The 20,412-nt window shown below is 39.2% G+C and overlaps 1 protein-coding gene and 1 pseudogene across 1 annotated transcript in view; one reads left to right on the top strand and one right to left on the bottom strand.

Moving 5' to 3' along the window:
* Positions 1 to 20,412, top strand: part of ARIH1 (ariadne RBR E3 ubiquitin protein ligase 1) — a 122,663-nt gene that overhangs the window by 22,864 nt on the left and 79,387 nt on the right. The window lies entirely within an intron of this gene.
* LOC103081245 (60S ribosomal protein L10a pseudogene) lies at positions 11,946 to 12,467 on the bottom strand (annotated as a pseudogene).

Here is a 20,412-nt window from a genome sequence, read left to right on the forward strand (position 1 = left end):
TCTTTTCCAATCTCACTTTATTCTGAAAGTTGCTATTTTTTCCTTCAATGCTATACTATGGAATTAACGATTGTACAGTATTTTCTAATATGACCTTATTGTTGGACGTTTTGTTCATTCTCTATTGTGTGCCTCCTTCCTTTTCTTTCCTTCCTTTTCCTTTCTTGACCCAACCTAACCTTGGATGTGAGCTTGCTGGCCTTTGGGTATAGACATTTACGGTTTTTATAAATACGACTGAATGTTTTCAAAAATGGTTACGGAGTTTATACCAACAGTGTGTGAACTATCATTTTCTCTATACTCTTTCTGACACTATTAAGAATCCTAAAATTTTCATTAGTCTGATAAGGAAAATATTACTTGGTCGTTTTAATTGAACATTTCTCTGAATTGCCTTTTCATATCCTTTGTGCCTATTCTTAACTCTTAAACTTTTTGTTAACTTTTATTTATTTATTTTTAATTTTTGGTTGCATTGGGTCTTCGTTGCTGCACACGGGCTTTCTCTAGTTGTGGCGGGTGGGGGCTACTCTTCGTTGTGGTGCACGGGCTTCTCATTGTGGTGGCTTCTCTTGTTGCAGACCATAGGCTCTAGGCGCACGGGCTCAGTAGTTGTGGCTCACAGACTCTAGAGCACAGGCTCAGTAGTTGCCGCGCATGGGCTTAGTCACTCTGTGGCATGTGGGATCTTCCCAGACCAGGGCTCGAACCCATGTCCCCTGCATTGGCAGGTGGATTCTTATGCACTGCGCCACCAGGGAAGCCACTTAGTTAGTTCTTAATATATGATAGTTATTGTAGCTCTTTTCTCCAATCTGTAATTTGTGATTTTAAAAAAAGAGAGTAATACTTGCATATGGTAGCAAATAAAAAAGTAAAGACCTATTATGTCTTCAAATGATTACATTTATAATTTTAATTAATACACCTTTTTCTTTCCATCACCCTTTGGCATTCTCTTTCCTCTTCCTTTTCGCACCTTTGAGGATCGCAGTTTATGCTACCTATACTTTTATGTTATCAAAGTTCCTTTTGTCTTGTGATCATAACGAAGTCTTAGTTTGCTCACAGCTTAATTTTTTTTATTTTTTATTTTTTTGGCAGTATGTGGGCCTCTCACTGTTGTGGCCTCTCCCGTTGCGGAGCACAGGCTCCGGGCGCGCAGGCTCAACGGCCATGGCTCACGGGCCCAGCCGCTCCGCGGCATGCGGGATCCTCCCAGACGGGGGCACGAACCCGCGTCCCCTGCATCGGCAGGCGGACCCTCAACCACTGCGCCACCAGGGAAGCCCACAGCTTGATTTTTAAAGTGACACCATTGAGTAATGTTTGTTTTTATGGTTATATCATTTAGCAACAGTCCAAGTAGTCCAGTTTACGCTTGGATTGTATTTGCATTTCTCCTGGAGTCCTCCATTTTGTTCTTCTAATCAGGATGCGCTTCCCACTAGGCCTCTTGTATAGCCATCAATCACGAACTTTTACTTCGGCCCCTGTTTCTTAGATTTATGTCTTTTTCTTGATTTAGTCTCATTTTGCTGGACTACATTCTTAATTTAACTCCCACATAACTTTTTGTAGGATATTGCTCATTGTGACTCTGATAATGTCTTCAGTTTGCCTTTAATCTTGGTTGCTAGATTGGCTAGCCAGGAAGCTTCTGGACTGGAATGCATATGAAAGATACTGCCTTCTGCATTCACTGTTGCTAATAAATGACCAGTCTGCTTCCCATTTCTTGATAACTTTTTAAAAAAGTTTCAGCCTTTTCTCTTTATCCTTTGTGTTCTGAAGAGAAGTATAAATGTGAATCTTCTGATCATATTGGACCCTTTCAACTGGAAGACTTGTGTCCTTTTAAAGCTTTGGGAAATAAACTTTTAATACTGCTTTGGTAATTCCCTTCCCTCTCCTCTCGGAGTTCCTATTAGTTGATTGTTAAAAACAATGGATAGTGGCTTGAATAAAAACTATGATAAAATAATATAAGGATGATTTGGGAGTGGGTGCATGTAGGAGTGCTAAATCTTCAACTTTCACAAGGAAGGTGATAGATAATATCTAAAATGGAAAGATAGTAACTATCTGAGCATAAGCGTGCTATTTAGGATAAAAATAAATACCAGAAGAAACAGCTAAAAGAATTTAAAATGGTTTCCTCAAAGGAATGGAAATGATTAGCAACTGGGATGTGGCAAAGATGGTTGTTAAACCTTGAGGTTACCATTAGCTTCTAAAACTGTACATCCACTAAATTTTTAACAATTTAACAGCGATTCAGTGCAATCCCATCCTTAAAGGTCCACATTTAGTGATACCTTCATTCTTTAAAATCCCTTCTGCAAATATATGTAAAAGTGTTCTTAGTCCAAGCCTTCATGAAGAAAGATTCCAGTTGTATGTGCCACATGTTCCTTGTTCATTATTCTTAACCATTGAGCTGTGAATTTTGAGAATAATTGGCAAGAGAACGTACTGGGGATGTATGTGGCCTGTTACAGCTTGGTTATAAAACTTTCTTTAAATGATACAGGAGTATATTTCTGTCTATTTCAAGATCATTTGGATTTATGACTACTTTTTGATCTTTAAAGACATTTACAATCACTTTATTTTCAAGTAGTTTTTCTTAGAAAAGCATTCGTAAGATACAAATTTACTTAAGTAAAACTTTCACACTTTTAAAATATAAGCACTATGATTTTCTTTTTCTTTTTTTTAATAAATTTATTTATTTATTTTTGGCTGCGTTGGGTCTTCGTTGCTGCGCGCAGGCCCCCTCCACTTGCGGTGAGCGGGGGCTACTCTTCGCTGCTGTGCACGGGCTTCTCTTTGTGATGGCTTCTCCCGTTGCGGAGCACGGGCTCTAGGCACGTGGGCTTCAGGAGTTGTGGCTCGTGGGCTCAGTAGTTGTGGCTCATGGACTCTAGAGCGCAGGCTCAGTAGCTGTGGTGCACAGGCTTAGTTGCTCCGCGGCATGTGGGATCTTCCCGGACCAGGGCTCGAACCTGTGTCCCCTGCATTGGCAGGCGGACTCTTAACCACTGCACCACGAGGGAAGTCCCTGATTTTCTTTTTTAAATTTTTATTATTTTTTAATAATTTTTATTGGAGTATAGTTACCTTACAGTGTTGTTCTAGTTTCTACTGTGCAGCAGAGTGAATCAGCTATACGTATACATTTATCCCCTCTTTTTTGGATTTCCTTCCCATTTAGGTCACCACAGAGCACTAAGTAGAGTTCCCTGAGCTATACAGTAGGTTCTCATTAGTTATCTATTTTATACATAGTATCTTTTTAAAAAAAATTTTATTATATTTGTATTTTTGGCTGCGTTGGGTCTTCGTTGTTGCACAGACATTCTCTAGTTGCAGCAAACAGGGGCTACCCTTCGTTGAGGTGCACAGGCTTCTCATTGCAGTGGCTTTTCTTGCTGCGGAGCATGGACTCTAGGTGCGCGGACTTCAGTAGTTGCAGCACACGGGCTCAGTAGTTGTGGCTCGTGGGGTTAGCTGCTCGGTGGCATGTGGGATCTTCCTGGACCAGGCCTTGAACCCGCGTCCCCCGCATTGGCAGGCGGATTCTTAACCACTGCGCCACCAGGGAAGTCCCATAGTATCAATAGTGTATGTATGTCAATCCCAATCTCCCAATTCATCCCACCCCCGCTTCCCCCCGGGAGTCCATACGTTTGTTCTCTAAAGCGCTATGATTGTCAAATAATCTCACGTTTATATTGTACAAAATTTTGTGTACCACATATACGTGTATAGAGTATGAATAAGTAAAAAGTAGTCAGTCAGTTGCTAATCAGAATCCTACCCGTTATAGGTATTTCGAGTTGCCATGTTGGGAAAGGAAGGATATTAGTTAAAAGATACAGTTAAAAGTACTAGGTCAAATACTGTTTTTAAAAAAAAAAAGTAGTAGTTGGGAATGTATAGGTATCTCTTTTTCTAAGTGCCTCCAGAAGAAGTAACTACATACAAGACTTCTTAACAATATTCAGTTCACTTTACAGAACTAATTTTTGTATGCCATCTTTAGGTAGTTTGGAGATGGCTGGTGGTAGTGTTAAGGTGAAGTGACAGTACATGAAAGCCACTCAGATATTTTGGTTATGTGGTGGAACATTTTCAGTATGTGCCGCAATAGCCATGTGGATTGCTAATACTTTGGGCTTGACCATTGGAATCCAGAGGTGAGAATGTGAGTAGGTAACTCAAGGTTGCTAAATAACCTTAATTATTTCTCACAATTCTGAACTATCACAAAAATAGTAAAATAATATAAGGTGGTCTATATAGAATCTTCATTTGTGGTTTAGATTAGCTCCGTTATGCCAAGATAGTTTGGAATTGGAGTTACCTGATTCTTGGCCCTACCTTTTAGTTCTTACCCTTTTTATCTATAGGATTTTTTCCCTCCACTCAAGGAATAGCCAGTTAGAAGACTGAGACTCCCCCCAGATTTTGCCTGAATGAGGCCTCATGTGACGGTGATGGTTTAAAACTAGAGTTATGATTGTTGGAGGTGACTTGGCTCTTGTTCAACTAAATGCTAAAGTATATACTGCTATTTACATCAGTTTGTTTTTCTGTTGTAAAATAGAAGTTTTACATACTGCTTCTACTGTTTATGTAAATATATCCGTTCCATCACCCAACCCCTTTGGTTTGCAGTTGAATTTTTGCAGAAAATTAAATGATTATACACAGTTTAGTAACCTTCCTTCCATTTACAGAAACATTTTATTTCTCTTATTCTGATTAAACTCTTGACGTTCTCTAGAGGTGAGATCTTTGACCTTTCAAATTTGAGATGATATAGAAGGAAGTAATTTCCTTCATATAACACCTACAAGGCATTTGAAGGGCAAGGTGAAGAAGAACAAAGCCAAATTTGAAATGTTATTGATGGGTAGTTGGCTAGGTGCATTCATTAACAACTTTTGGTACATCAGGATTAAATTTGTAGTTCAAATGCATATATCAGCAAAATTTCAAGTTAAGTATCATGGATCTACAGAATTACAAATAGTTGGTCAAAACTTGTTGGTGTTAAATTTTATTTTAAATAATCGCCAAGGGTAGTGAGTAAAGTATGAACTTCTTGCTGAAATAATATCCAGGAAGCATCTTCATTACACTCAACATTTCCCCCTTTTTTTTCTTTTACCTTCCTTCTGCTGATGGTAGCGTAGAAGTAAATATTCAAAACTGGAAACTTTGAGGATTAGTGTTGTTAGTTGTAAATTCTTTTTGTGAATATAGCTTTTAGGCCATCTGAGAATTCTGTGAGATGGTCTTCCTCAACCCTCCTAATTACCTCTTTGTATTGTTGGGCTAGAAAGCCAAAAACTTTATTTCTCAGACTATTTTGCATTTAGGGTTTTAGATGTGAAATAGTTGCTGGCAATTAGATACGTATGTGAGGTGTGAAGGGGGTTCGTCTTTCTTCCCCTTTATTTTTTGTTTGGCAGTACGCGGGCCTCTCTCTGTTGTGGCCTCTCCCGGACACGCAGGCTCAATGGCCATGGCTCACGGGCCCAGGCACTCCGCGGCATGTGGGAACCCGTGTTCCCTGCATCAGCAGGTGGACTCTCAACCACTGCGCCACCAGGGAAGCCCTTTCTTCCCTTTTCTGTCCCCATCCCCCCCCGCCTTTTTCTGGGTTGTGAAAGTGTGAGATTTTTCTGCAGTAGCGGAAATGCATCATTGCATTGTTCATTCTTCACTTTCTGTGTTGTCAAGAGGCATTTGTAGCAAAGGCAGCAGCTAGACTCTTGTGTACATTACCTTTCTTCATGGTTATATAGTGGCAGTTGTGGTAGTGGCAGTGGTGACTTTCTGATTCCTTTGGATCACAGTTACTGCTGTTCTTGAATTTAGTGGTTCCACTGGTGGCTTAAGGTGGAGAGAGTCCCTTGTGATTCAGTTGTGTAGTGTTCTGGTGTCATTCTTATAGACAGATGTAGCCTTACAGCCCCATTCCTCCAGTCATTAAAACTATTAAGCACCCAATTGCTCTCTTATTAACTCCCCCTTTGCTCAGAATATCTAGTGGTTTCTATTCCTGGCACCTAATCCTGATTGATCAAAGTCAAGAGCATCTTTTGGTGACAAGATACTACTCTTCCATTTTGTATGTAGTACTGTATGAACTTTGGATACTTAAAGGATTTATTGTATGTCATTGACTCTTAATTATATTGCAGCCTTTTAGTGATTCTTAGTATAAAGCTCTCAACATTCTTATATACCTTTAAAGGGAAGGCAAATTATACATGATCATTTCTTAGAAGGAAATCAAGATTTAATTAAATCTGAGAGTTTGGAAATGAAACTTTTTACAGTTAGTGTGACCAGCTCAGATGTTGCTTCCTATAGTCTGTACCAATGCTTCTCAGACTTTAATGTGCGTACATGTCACCTCAGGAACTTTTGAGGGGCTGGTTGAAATGAACATTCAGTAGATGTGGATTGGGATCTAAGATTCTGCATTCCTAACTAACCCTTTGAGATTAGGGTGATTGAGATTTTGTGGACCACATTTTGAAGTAGCAAGGCCTATACTACTGTTAATTATTGTTAAAGTAACATTTTAAATTTCTATTCATATGATTATAAAATAGAAAAAATTTTTTACCCTATTCCCAAACCAGTCCCTGGGGATATAATTCTCAAGGACAGCTTTCTAAACCTTTTAAAGTGCACATTCAATATGTCATACAAATTTGCTTTTCTTTTTCTTTTTTTAAACACAAAAATGGAATATTGTACATTGCTCAGCAACTTGCTCTTTTCACTTCCATTCCAGTGCACACAGATTATTTTCTTTTTGTTTTTTAAATTGCTGCATAATATTTTAAGTATGGTTACAGCATAATTTATAGGCAGTTTCCTCTTGGGAAAATGTAGGTTGTCTTTGCTTTATTGCTTTTCCAAATAATGTGCATGTGAAATTTCTTATTCTTACCCTTTTACACTTGTAGATTTCTTTTGACTAGGTTCCTAAAAGTGGAGTTTCTAGGTCCTAGGTCAAGTGCATTTTAAGTTTTGATCAGTTCTGCTAAACTATTGTCACAAAGGTTTTAAGAGAGTTGCCATCTCACTAACATGTTGTGGGCCAGTTCCCCACACCTTTGTTTCTGGATATTATCAGTTTTTAAGATCTTAGCCATTGTGGTAGATTAAAAACAGTCGGTCGTGTTATCGAGGTTGGATATTTCCTTGTTTTTCAGCCAATTGTATTCTTTGGCTGAACTCATAAACTGTACATTTTTGTTGGATTCTTTGTCTTTTGTGGACGTGTATGTTTGCCTATTTACCTTTTATTGTAGGTGTTGCAAATACTTCTATACAGAAGTTTTTGTGCTTTATGGCTTTTGGGTTTCTAATATTGCTTTAAAAAGGCACATTAATAGTCTATAAAATTTGGATCAGCAGCAGCTCTCTTAAGGAGCTCAGATTAAGCTAGATAGAAACATAATGTAGAAGCATGAGCCCATTCTTTTTAAAAATTTTTTTTAATTTTTATTTTATGTTTTTTAAATTTATTTAAAAATTTATTATTATTATATTTTTGGCCACGTCGGGTCTTAGTTGCGGCACGTGGGCTCCTCTTTAGTTGTGGCGTGAGGGTTCTCTCTCTAGTTGCAGCATGTGGGCTCTCTAGTTGAGGTGCATGGGCTCAGTAGTTGTGGCATGCAGGCTTAGTTGCCGTGCAGTATGTGGGATCTTAGTTCCTCGACCAGGGATCAAACCTGCATCCCCTGCATTGGAATGAACCCATTCTTGTGTAGGAAAATTGTCAAACTGAGTTTTGAGTTGGAATCTATTTAATTCTATTTCAGATCAAATTCTGAGATAAATAAAATCTAGGCTTTGGAAGTCTTTCTGTGTATGTTAATTGGGTTAAAAATGTTTTTTGTTTTTTTTTTTTTTTTTTGCTGGTTCATCTTAGGCTACTCTTTAATATTATAAAATCCATTCATCTAATATTTAGCTTTCCCCTAAAATAAGAAGGTTGTCTGCTGAGATTTTTCAAAAAATAGTTGCCTCCCCACAGTACTAATCCTAGGAATGTCATTCAGCAGCTTGGTTGATCTAACAGGAGAGACTGTCATACTCTTTTGAATTTGGGCCTGTCTGCATACATGCATACATCTAGAACTGTGGTTCGCCACCTCTGCTGCATATTGGAATGCATATGGTAATGCCCAGGTTCTTCCCTTTCGTACCCAGTCCCCTCCTCCACCTCTCCTCCCCCATCTCACTTCTGATGTATTTGGCCTGGGATGTGGCCTGCACATCATTTTTTTTTTTTTTTTGCGGTACGTGGGCCTCTCACTGTCGTGGCATCTCCCGTTGTGGAGCACAGGCTCACGGGCCTAACCGCTCTGTGGCATGTGGGATCTTCCCGGACCGGGTCACGAACCCGTGTCCGCTAGCATCGGCAGGCGGACTCGCAACCACTGCGCTACCAGGGAAGACCACACATCAGTTTTTTAAAAGCTCAGGTGATTCTAACGTGCTACCAAAGTTGAGAATCATTTGATCAAACGATAGAGGTTGACAGTGCATAATGTTTCAGCTGGGACAGTTGGCATATTCAGATCCACTTTTTAAAAATGCAAAAATGGAACTTTGGAGATATTTTCAAAGCAAACGCTGCTGCTATAACCCTAAAATGTAATTTTCTTCAAATTACTAAAATATTACACTACTATATTCATATGAGAGTTCTAGATATACACTTTACTTTTTCAGAGCCCCCATAGTGGGAAACTATTTAGAGCATTAGTTCCTAATTCTGGCTGCATATTACTATCATCTGGGGAACTTGAGGTTAAAAGTTTGGGTGAAAAATACATGTATCCATGCCCCATTCCAGACAATTGAATCAGAATTGCTGGAGGTGAAGTCCACGTATTGGTATTTTTTTCTTTTTAAATTAATTAATATATATATATATTGTTTGTTTGTTTAGTTTTTTTGCGGTACGAGGGCCTCTCACTGCTGTGGCGCCTCCCGCGGCGGAGCACAGGCTCTGGACGCGCAGGCTCAGCGGCCATGGCTCACGGGCCCAGCCGCTCCGCCGCATGTGGGATCTTCCAGGATCAGGGCACGAACCTGTGTCCCCTGCATTGGCAGGTGGACTCTCAACCACTGTGCCACCAGGGAAGCCCCATGTATTGGTATTTTAAAGTTCCACAGGAGATTCTAATATGTAGCCAGAATGGGGAAACCATTGTTTTAGAGTTTATAACTAGAGATGATGTGACATTTTAGATTGCCTTATTGTCCTGAAAGTTAAATGTATCACTGCCAGTAGTATTAATTTTCTAATTAGAGTGATTTCTCTCATTAACTGATTTTGTTTGGTTTGTTTATATCCTTAAAAAAAAAAAAGAGGAAGACCAGTAAGAACACGATGAAGAGTTGTTTATTTCATCTAAGAGCTTGAGTTGACTTTCCACTAGAATAATGGATTAGTGAATTTTAATTATGAATTTTGGTAGCATACATAGATGGATTTCTCTCCTTTGACCAGTCCCCAACCTAAGGCAATTAAATAAGAGTCTTTAAGGGTGCCATAAGTATAAATTTTTATAAAAGTCATCTAATATTCAGATCCTGTTAAAACTTGTTTTATCTTGGGTCAGGTCACTTAACCTCTCTACCCTCATCTGTAAAATGTATATAATGCTTACCTTACATAAAGTATTAATGTGAGGATTAAATGAAATAGTAATGTACATAAAGTGCCTGGCACTAAATAATTTCACATCTGTGTTCTTTGTTTAGGATTGCCCTTTTGACGCTGCACTTTTTAAAAATACAATGTTTATTATTTATTTTTAAAATTTATTTATTTTATTTATTTATTTTTGGCTGCATTGGGTCTTTGTTGAGCGTGGGTGTTTCTCTAGTTGCTGTGAGTGGGGGCTACTCTTCGTTGTTGTGCCCAGGCTTCTCATTGCATTGGCTTCTCTTGTTGCAGAGCACGGGCTCTAGGCATGCGGGCTTCCGTAGTTGTGGCTCACGGGCTCTAGAGCACAGGCTCAGTAGTTGCAGTGCATGGGCTTAGTTGCTCTGGGGCATGTGGGATCTTCCCAGACCAGGGCTCAAACCCGTGTCCCCTGCATTGGCAGGTGGATTCTTAACCACTGTGCTACCAGGGAAGCCCTTTTATACAATTTTTAAAGGTTACACCCCATTTACAGTTATTACAAAAGATTGGCTATTCCCTATGTTGTACAATACATCCTTGTAGCCTGTCCCAGGAGATTGTACCTCCTGGCCCTGTGTTGCCCCCACCCCACTGGTAACCACTATTTTGTTCTCTGTATCTGTGAGTCTGCTGCTGTTTTGTTATATTCACTAGTTGTATTTTTTTAGGTTCCACATATAAGTGATATCATACAGTATTTGTCTTTGACTTATTTCACTTAGCATAATGCCCTCCAAGTACATCCATGTGGTGCTAATGGCAAAATTTCCATTGCATATATATGCCACATCTTCTTTATCCATTCATCTGTTGATGGACACTTAGGTTGCTTCCATATCTTGGCAATTGCAGGTAATGCTGCGGTTAATATTGAGGTGCATGTATCTTTTTGAATTAGCGTTTTTTGTGGGGGTTTTTTTGTTTGTTTTTCCAGATAAATGCCTAGTAATTGATGGGTTATAAGGTATCATTGTACTTTTAACAGTCAGAATTCCATTATAGAGGATCCAGTGCAGGTTAGATTACTTTTATAATTTATATTTTAAATTTATATTTCAGTTTGCATACACTGAATTTATACTTTTGGGTGTACAATTTCATGAGTTTTGACAAGTGCCTAGAGAATATAACTGCCACCACAGTGAACTTACAAAACAGTTCCATCATCACCCTCTAAAAAAACTCCCGTCTTCTACCCCATTTGGTCAACCCCTCCCCCATTAATCCCTGGCAACCAGGGGATTTGTACACCATCCCTATAATTTTGCCTTTTCTACCTTGTCATATGAATGGAATCATGCAATATATAGCCTTTTGAGTCTAGCTTCTTTCACTTAGAATTTGCATTTGAGATTCATACATGTTGTTGAATTCATGTTGTTGAATACATGTTGTTGAGTTCTTTATTACTGAGTAGTATTCCATCCAGTGGATGTACCACGATTTGTTTATCCATTCGCTAGTTGCAGAACATTTAGATTGTTCCCAGTTTTTGCCAGGTACAAATAAAGCTGTTATAAGTATCTTCATACAGGTTTTTGGGTGACCATAAGTTTTCGTTTCACTTGGGTAAATTCCTAACAGTGAGATTTTTGGGTTGTGCTAAGTATATGTTTATCTTTGTAAGAAACTTTGAAACTTTTTCTTGTTGGCTGTATTATTTTGCATTCCCACCAGCAGTGTATGAGAGTTCCAGTTGTACCACATACACTGCATGCAGCACTTGGGATTGTCAGATTTCTCCCCCGACCCCAACATTCTAATTGGCATGTGGTGATAACATTGTGGCTTCAGTTTGTATGTCCCAAATGACTAATGATGTTGAGCGTCCTTTCATGTGCTTCCTCATGTCTCTGTATGGATTTTCTTTGGTGAAATGTCTGTTCAGATTTTTTGCCTGTTTTTATTTTATTTATTTATTTATTCATTCATTTATTTTATTTATTCATTTATTTTTGCGGCACGCGGGCCTCTCACCGCTGTGGCCTCTCCCACTGCGGAGCACAGGCTCCGGACGCGCAGGCTCAGCGGCCACGGCCCATGGGCCCAGCCGCTCCACGGCATGTGGGATCCTCCCGGACCGGGGCACGAACCCGTCGCCCCCGTATCGGCAGGAGGGCTCTCAACCACTGCGCCACCAGGGAAGCTCCTATTTTTTTTTTAATAATAAAAATAAATATGGGAGTATGGTTTATTAAGCTGTGCCTTAGTACAGGCGCTGGGGCTTGCCCATGGTGCTCTTAATGTACAGAGCCCGGACTATCTGCCAGTTTTTCTTGAGCAACACCACCAGGAAGTTGACGGCTAAGTGGATTTTGTACACAAGCTCATCATCTGTTATTTTTCACGTGGCCAACAGCCACTGCCAGACACAGCACCTTCTTCATCTGGAACTTGATCGTGGACTTCACTTCATCAACTTTGGCCACCATGTTCTCATTGTGGGTTAGCAAGGAAGGGAACGTGCCAGCCTTACTCAGGCCTGGGCCCAAGATGTGCTTGATCAGAGACTCTGAAGCCAAAAAGGCATCATACTTCTTGGCCAGCTTCTTGACCAGTGTCTTATTCTTAAGCTTCTTCAGGGCCTTGATGTCCATGTGGGGGATATCCACAGCCTTGGCCTCATCACGATGCCACTGCTCCCCCAGAACACATACAGAAAACTTGGAGCGGGGAGTGGACTTGAGCCTGACGGTGCCTGAGAAGCATTTGTTCTTCTGAGGGTCATAGTTCTTCAGGCTGATCTGAAGCTCCGCCGTCTCCAAAAACCTCTGGTGCTTGTGCTGGTTCCCGTGCAGGACTTCCCGCACCGTCTTGTAGAGGGTGTCTTAACGCCGTGATAACTAGAAGAGAGCTTTGCTTATTTTTAGAATTGGGTTTTTGTTTTCCTGTTAGGCTTCAAGTGATTTTTGAAATATGTATTCTAGGTACAAATTCTTTGTCAGATGTGTGATTTGCAAGTGTTTTCTCTCAGTCTGTGGCATGTCTTTCCCTTCTCTTAAGTGTCTTTTTTGTTTTAATGAATTCCAGTTTATCTGTTTTTCTTATAGATTGTACTTCTGATACCTAAGAACTATTTGCCTTACTCAGGGTCACAAAGATTTTTCTCCCAGAAGTTTTATACTCGTATGTTTTACATTTACGTCTGATCCATTACGAATTTTGTATGAAGTCTGAGGTATAGGTCAGAGTTGATTTAAAATATATCTGGGGGCTTCCCTGGTGGCGCAGTGGTTGAGAGTCCGCCTGCCGATGCAGGCGACACGGGTTCGTGCCCCGGTCCGGGAAGATCCCACATGCCGAGGAGCGGCTGGACCCATGAGCCATGGCCGGGTCCTGTGCCATGGACCCTGTTAAGCCTGCGCGTCCGGAGCCTGTGCTCCACGACGGGAGAGGCCACAACAGTGAGAGGCCCGCGTACCGGGGGGAAAAAAAAATATATATATATATATATATATATATATATATATATATCTATATATATCTATATATATCTATATATATATATATTTGTATGGATGTAGATGGATAGATGTCTTAATTCTTCTAGTACTGTTTGCTGAAAAGATATTTCCCCCCATTGAATTGTATTAGCACTGTCGTAAAAATCATTTTGCCATACTAGTATGAATCTATTTCTGGCTTCTCTGCTATTCCTTTGACCTGTGTATCTATTGCCAGTACTATACCTTTGTAGTATGTTTTGAAGTCAGGTGGTGTTCCTTTCAAAATTATTTTGGCTATTCTAGTTTTCTTGCTAACCCATAAGTTTTAGAAATATCTTGTTGATATCTACCCCAAAATCCCACTGGGGTTTTGATTGGTATTGAGTTGAATCTTATAGATCAGTTTGGGAGGAATTAATATTTTAACTACATTGAGTCTCCCAACCCATGAAGATGGCATATCTCCAGTTATTTAGGTCTTTTAAAATTTCCTTCACTAGTATTTTGCAGTTTTCAGCATATGTGTACTTTCACATAGTTTGTTAAATTTATACCTGAATACTTCATATTTTGGTGCTGTTGTAAATGGAACTTAAAAGTTTTTTGGATTTCCATTTATTCATTGCTAGTATGTAAAAAAAAATACAGCTGTTTTTTAAAAAAATATTGGTCTGTAGATAACTGATAAGGACCTACTGTATAGCACAGGGAACTCTACTCAGTACTCTGTAATGACCTATATGGGGTAAGAATCTAAAAAAGAGTGAATATATGTATATGTATAACTGATTCACTTTGCTGTACACCTGAAAATAACACAATATGGTAAATCAACTATATTCCAATAAAAATTTTTAAAAATATATTGGTCTTATATTCTGGAACTTGCTGAACTCATTTATTCTAGGAACTTTTTTGTAGGTCCATGGAATTTTCTACATAGATCATGTCATTTTTAACACGGCAGTTGTAATTTTTCTGTAATTTAGCTGTAGTTTTTCTAATAGATTTTCTGTAATTTAGCTGTAATTTTTCTAATAGATTACCAAATTAAGGAAATTCCCTTCTGTTCCTAATTTGCTGAGAGTTTTTATGAGTACCAGATGTCAAATTTTGTCAGATGCTTTTTTAATTTTTTAATTTTTTATTTTATTTTGTTTTATTCTTTTGCGGTACGCGGGCCTCTCACTGCTGTGGCCTCTCCCGTTGCGGAGCACAGGCTCCGGACGCGCAGGCTCAGCGGCCATGGCTCACGGGCCCAGCCGCTCCGTGGCATGTGGGATCTTCCCGGACCGGGGCATGAACCCGCGTCCCCTGCATCGGCAGGCGGACTCTCAACCACTGCGCCACCAGGGAAGCCCCAGATGCTTTTTTTGCATCCTGCTGTTAAGATCTTGTAGTTTTTATTTAGGCTGTTAATATGATTATATTTACTGATTTTTTTTTTTGAATGTTTAAGTAGCTTTGCAATACTGGGATAAACCCCACTTTGTTGTGGTGTAATTATCCTTCTTTTAATATATTGCTAGATTTGATTTCCTAATATTTTGTTGGGGAGTTTTACATCTTTGCTCATGTAGTAGTTTCTTATAATGTTTTTTGTCTGATTTTGATATCAGGGTGATGCTGGTCTTATAATAGGAATTGGGAAGTGTTTCCTCCTCTTCTGTTTTCTGTAAGAGATTGTGTAGAATTGATATTTTTGGGTTCCTTAAACCAGGGGTCCCCAACCCCCAGATCCAATACGGGTCCGTGGCCTGTTAGGAACCAGGTCTCACAGCAGGAGGTGAGTGGCAGGTAAGCATTACCACCTGAACCATCCATAAATTGTCTTCCACAAAACTGGTCCCTAGTGCCCAAAAGGTTGGGGACTGCTGTGTTAAATGGTTAGTAGAATTTACCAGTGAAACTATTTGGGTCTTGAGTTTTCTTTGTGCAGAGATTTTAAATACTCATTCAGTTTGTTTAATAGATATAGGAATGTTCATATTATCCATTCCTTCTTCAGTGAATTTTAGTAGTGACTTTTAAGAAAATTGGTCTGTTTTATCTACGTTGTGAATTCCTGGTCATTTGGGTCTCTTTACTCTTGGTTAGTCTTTGCTAGAGTTCTGTTCATCTTTAGTACTAGCTTTGGTTTCATTTATTTTCTCGTGGTTTTCTATCTTCAGTTTTATCGACTTCTCTTTGTATTATTTCTTCTGCTTGCTTTAGATATAGTTTGCTTTTTAAAAAAAAAAAAAAAAAAAGGCATTTAGGGCTTCCCTGGTGGTGCAGTGGTTGAGAGTCCGCCTGCCAGTGCAGGGGACACGGGTTTGTGCCCCGGTCTGGGAAGATCCCATGTGCCGCGGAGCGGCTGGGCCCGTGAGCCATGGCCGCTGAACCTGCGCGTCCAGAGCCTGTGCTCCGCAACGGGAGAGGCCACAACAGTGAGAGGCCCGTGCACTGCAAAGAAAAAAAAACAAAAAAACAAAAAAACAAAAGCATTTAGGGCTTCCCTGGTGGCGCAGTGGTTGAGAGTCCGCCTGCCGGTGCAGGGGACACAGGTTCGTGCCCTGTTCCGGGAAGATCCCACATGCCGCGGAGCGGCTGGGCCCGTGAGCCATGGCTGCTGGGCCTGCGCGTCCGGAGCCTGTGCTCCGCAACGGGAGAGCCCACAACAGTGAGAGGCCCGCGCACTGCAAAAAAAAAAAAAAAATTAAAAAAAAAGCATTTATCTTTCTGCATTTCTTATGTAAGCATTTAGTACAATAAATTTCCTCCTAAACAGTGTTAGCTACATTTCACAAATTTTGATGTGTTGTATTTTCATTTTCTACAGTTCAGGTTGTTTTTTAATTTTCTTCAAGACTTCCTTGTTGGTCCTTGGGTTATTTGATAGAAGATGGTTTATTTTCCAAATAGTCTGTCTACTTGTTAAATGGATTACTGAGAGAGGAGCATTGAAATCTCCAAGTATAATTGTGGATTTGTCTGTTTTTCTTTCATTTTTAACAGTTTTTGCTTTATTTATTATGAGGCTTTGTTGTTAAGTGCATGTTTTCTTATTAGTAACTTAACCTTTCCATTGTGAGGTTTTTTTTTATCACTGGTAAATTTTCTTGTTTTGAAGTTTACTTTGAGAAATGTAGCCACTGCAGCTTTTGTTTGGTTAGTGTTTTGCATGATACGTCTTTTTTCATCATTTTACTTTTAGTCTCTATGTGTCATTATATTGGAAAATGGGTTGTTATAAACAACATATAGTTTTGCCTTTAAAAAAAAACTAAGCTCTCTGTCTCTTATTTAGCAGCATAAAGATTTCTTTTTTAAAAATTAAGGTATAATTGACATATGACATCAGTTTTAGCATAATAATTTGGTATTTGTATAGTTATCTCTGTCTTTTAAGTGGGATTTTTTCCTTCACTTTTTACATTTAATGTAATTATTGATGTGGTTGAATTTTGGTCTTTTAAATTATTTTGTTCTTTGGTCCTCCTTTTCTGCTTTCTTTTGGATTGGAATTTTGAAAATATTCCACTTCATGTATCTATTGGTGTTTTTTCCCCCCCCAATAATGGCTTATTATTAGAAATTATGTTAACATAATTTATCTCATTAATAGGTTTAAAAAAGATCAACAATGTGATCATTTCCTTTGATAGTGTAACAGCATTTGATAAAGGTCAACATCTGTTTCTGATTTTTAAGTTCTTAATTAAATGAAAATAGGTGGATATTTCATTGGACTTTTAATACATACGTATACTTTAAACCAAAAGCTAGTATCACACAAAATGATCAATGTCTATTGGTGTTTTTAGCCATCTCTCTTTTTTTTTTTTTCAGTGGTTGCTCTAAGGATTATAATATAAATATTTCACTCTTCACAGTCTACTTAGAGTTGATACTTTACCACTCCAAGTGAAACATAGAAACCTTATAGCTATATAGATGATCTTTCTATTAGTCCCTTTATACTCTCGTTGTCATATGTGTTAGATCTAACCCTTCACCTTACCATGACATGTTATAATTTTTGGTTTCAACAGTTATGTATATATTTCAGAAACATAAGAAGAGAAGAATAGTCTATGATATTTACTCATTTACCATTTCTCTGGCTCTTCCTTGTTTCTTGAAGTTCCAGGTTACCCTCTGGTACCATTTGCTTTCTGTCTGAAGAACTTCTTTTAGCATTTCCTTTAGAGCAGGTCTGCTGGCAATGAGTTCTCTTGGTTTTCTTTTGTCTGAGCGTGTCCTTGTCTTCATTCCTGAACTGTACTTTGACTGAGTATAGAAGTCTGGGCTGATAGCTTTTGATATTATCCCACAGGGCCCTGAGACTTCTTATTTATACACACACACACACACACACACACACACACACACACACACAATTTTATTGTTATTGACATATCTGTAAGTTCACTGACTACTGTCATCTCCTTTCTGCTGTTGAGCCCATCGAGTGATCTTAGGGTTTCTTAGTTCTAAAATTTTCCATTTGGTTCTTTTTTATAATTTGAGCATCTTTCCTAAGAATTTCTTTCATTCATTTTAAGGTGTTCACCCTTACCCAATGTATCATGTTTTTAACAGCTGCTTTTAAAGTCTTTGTCTGATAATTCTAATATCTGGGTCATCTTGGGGTCAGAATCAAATAATTGTCTTCTCCGTTGATAATTGATCAGATTTTTGTTCTTGCTTTGGTAATTTCGGATTCTGTCCTGGATGTCTGGAATGTTTTGTGAGATTCTGCGTCCTCTTAAAATCCTTTAGAGAGTGCTGAGGATCTTTTGTTTTAGTAAATAAGTCAACCCAGTTAGGTTCTACCTGAAAGTTCTTTCTCACTTTATGTACAGATTTGGTTCCATTATCTGTTCAGTTTTCAAAGTCTTTGCTATATTGAGTTTGCCCCTCCCATTCCCACTTAGGTTGATCTAGGATTTGGGCAGTGGTTTATATCATAGTTCTGGTTCTGGAAGCCTCTCCTATTCTTTGGCTGTGTTGCACACATGTATAGCTTACATGTGAGCCCAGGGCTTGGTTCATACACAGAATTAGAAATTTACTTCTCCATCTCTCCTTTCAGTGATTTCCTCTACACTCTTATCTCCCAGTGACCCTTTCCTTCATTCCTCTAGCCAGATGCACGGAGTTCTCTCAGTTTTAGTTTCCTGCCTGTCATGCCTTGAGGTGAAGTGGCAAGAGAAAAAAAGAAAAGAAAAGAATAGGGATTCTCCCACGCTCTTTTTTTTTCACACCGGGGTTCGTCTTCCTGGTTCCTGTGTTCAGAGCAGTCTGTTTTCTCTTGTGGTTTTCTGTGGTCTGCAGTAGTGTAGTTTCATGGCTGGGACTGGCTTCAGGGCAGGGCTGGGAGAAAGAAACAAGGGAAAAAGGAAAAAAGTATTCTCCCCACCTTCTCTAGGAGCCTTTTGCCTTAGTCCTCTGGCCAAGAAGATAAACTTGTTTCAGCTTTTGCTGATTGTGCCTACTATACAGTATGCCTATTTGGCCTACCCTTGTGTCAAAGCCAGGAAATAAAGGAGAAAAAACAAACCGATACTCACCATCATCTTATTTGTTGTTTTTCACTGCTCTCCCCAGTCTGCCTGCTGTTATTTAATGTTCAGAGTACTCTGTTAGTTGTATTTTGTCCAGAGTTTTTAGTTGTAATTGTGGGAGAGAGTTGTGTTTATTACTCCATCTTGGTCAGAACCAGAAGACAGATTGTTCTGTTTTTAAATAAAAATAAACATTATTGGTATGACTAAAGGTACCCATTTTTAAGTGTATAGTTTGAGTTTTGATAAATGTATTACCTCATATAACCAGCCATCACATTTAAGAAGTAGAACATTTTTCAGTCTCTCAGAAAGCTCACTTGTGCCTCTTAGCTTTCTGCCATGCTCTCTTCATCTTGCCCTGAATTACCCTTTGGTGGAGGATATAAAGGATATTTAGACATATGACTAGTAGTTAAATGAGCTCTTTAATATTCCTTTGGATTGTCCTATATAGAATAAACGAAGGAATATTAGATCCAGATTGTCCTAGGTGAGAATTCACAACTATTCCACTTAAAATATCAGCTTAAAAAAATTTATTTAATTATTTAATTTATTTTGGCTGCAGTGGGTCTTAGTTGTGGCATGCGGGATCTTCGTTGGCCACATGTGTTAGTTGCGGCATGCGAACTCGTAGTTGCAGCATGCATGTGGGATCTAGTTCCCTGACCAGGGAATCACACCCCGGCCCCCTGCATTGGGAGAGCGGAGTCTTACCCACTGGACCACCAGGGAAGTCCCCACAACTATTCCACTAAATTAGCCGCATGATATTGGGTAGTTTTTGTAACCTTTTGGAGCCTAGTCATAGTTTTCTCATATTTAAAATGGGAGGTAAGTATATTTACCTTACAGAGTGCTTTGAGAGTTAAATGAGATGTATAAAATACCTTGTAAAGGTCTGGAATACAGTAGGTGCACAATAAATGTCATTCCCCCATCACCTTTCCATTTATGTGCAATGCACGTAAATGACTTGAACCAGCTGCATTAAGATAGTGACCCCAATATATTTATTTAGTATTGTGAAACAGCCTCTCACCTATAATGTAGAGCCCTGGCAGAATGTAGATATTCTGGCATCATCATGTGGTTTAGCCAGATTTTCCAGTAATGTCCTATTGGGAAAAACTTTTGAGCATGTACCTCCAATACAGTGTGTACATTATTAAACACATTACACCTACAGAGAAAATTTTAAACAGCTGAAATCAGAAAAGTTGTCATGTTTTCTTCATCCTGAGGGATGAGTAGTCTAATGTTCTGAATCCCTTTGGTGATGAGCACATTTGGGGGTGGAACCTAGGAATCTTTTTTTTTTTTTTTTAAGGAATCGGTTTTTAACAGAACATTCCATAGTAATTTTTGAAGGATGAATAACAGGTTTGGAAACCTCTGGATCAGACCAGTTTTAATTAATTAATTTTTAATCTTTTGGCTGCTGCCATTCGGCATGTGGGATCTTAGTTCCCCAAACAGGGATTGAACCCACGCCTCCTGCATTGGCAGCAGAGTCTTAATCACTGCACCACCTGGGAAGTCCCGAGACCAATTTTTTTTTTTTTTTTTTTGCTTCCTGCCTGGCGTCTTTCTCCTCAAGGACGGCTTCCCAGTTGCCTCCAAAAGGAAGAGAAGACTGGAGGACTGCAGGAGTGGGTTGTTCAGGGAGAGATGA

Source organism: Lipotes vexillifer, unplaced genomic scaffold (assembly GCF_000442215.2).
Source record: "Lipotes vexillifer unplaced genomic scaffold, Lipotes_vexillifer_v1.1 scaffold962, whole genome shotgun sequence".
In the NCBI taxonomy this organism is placed as follows: Eukaryota; Metazoa; Chordata; class Mammalia; order Artiodactyla; family Lipotidae; genus Lipotes; species Lipotes vexillifer.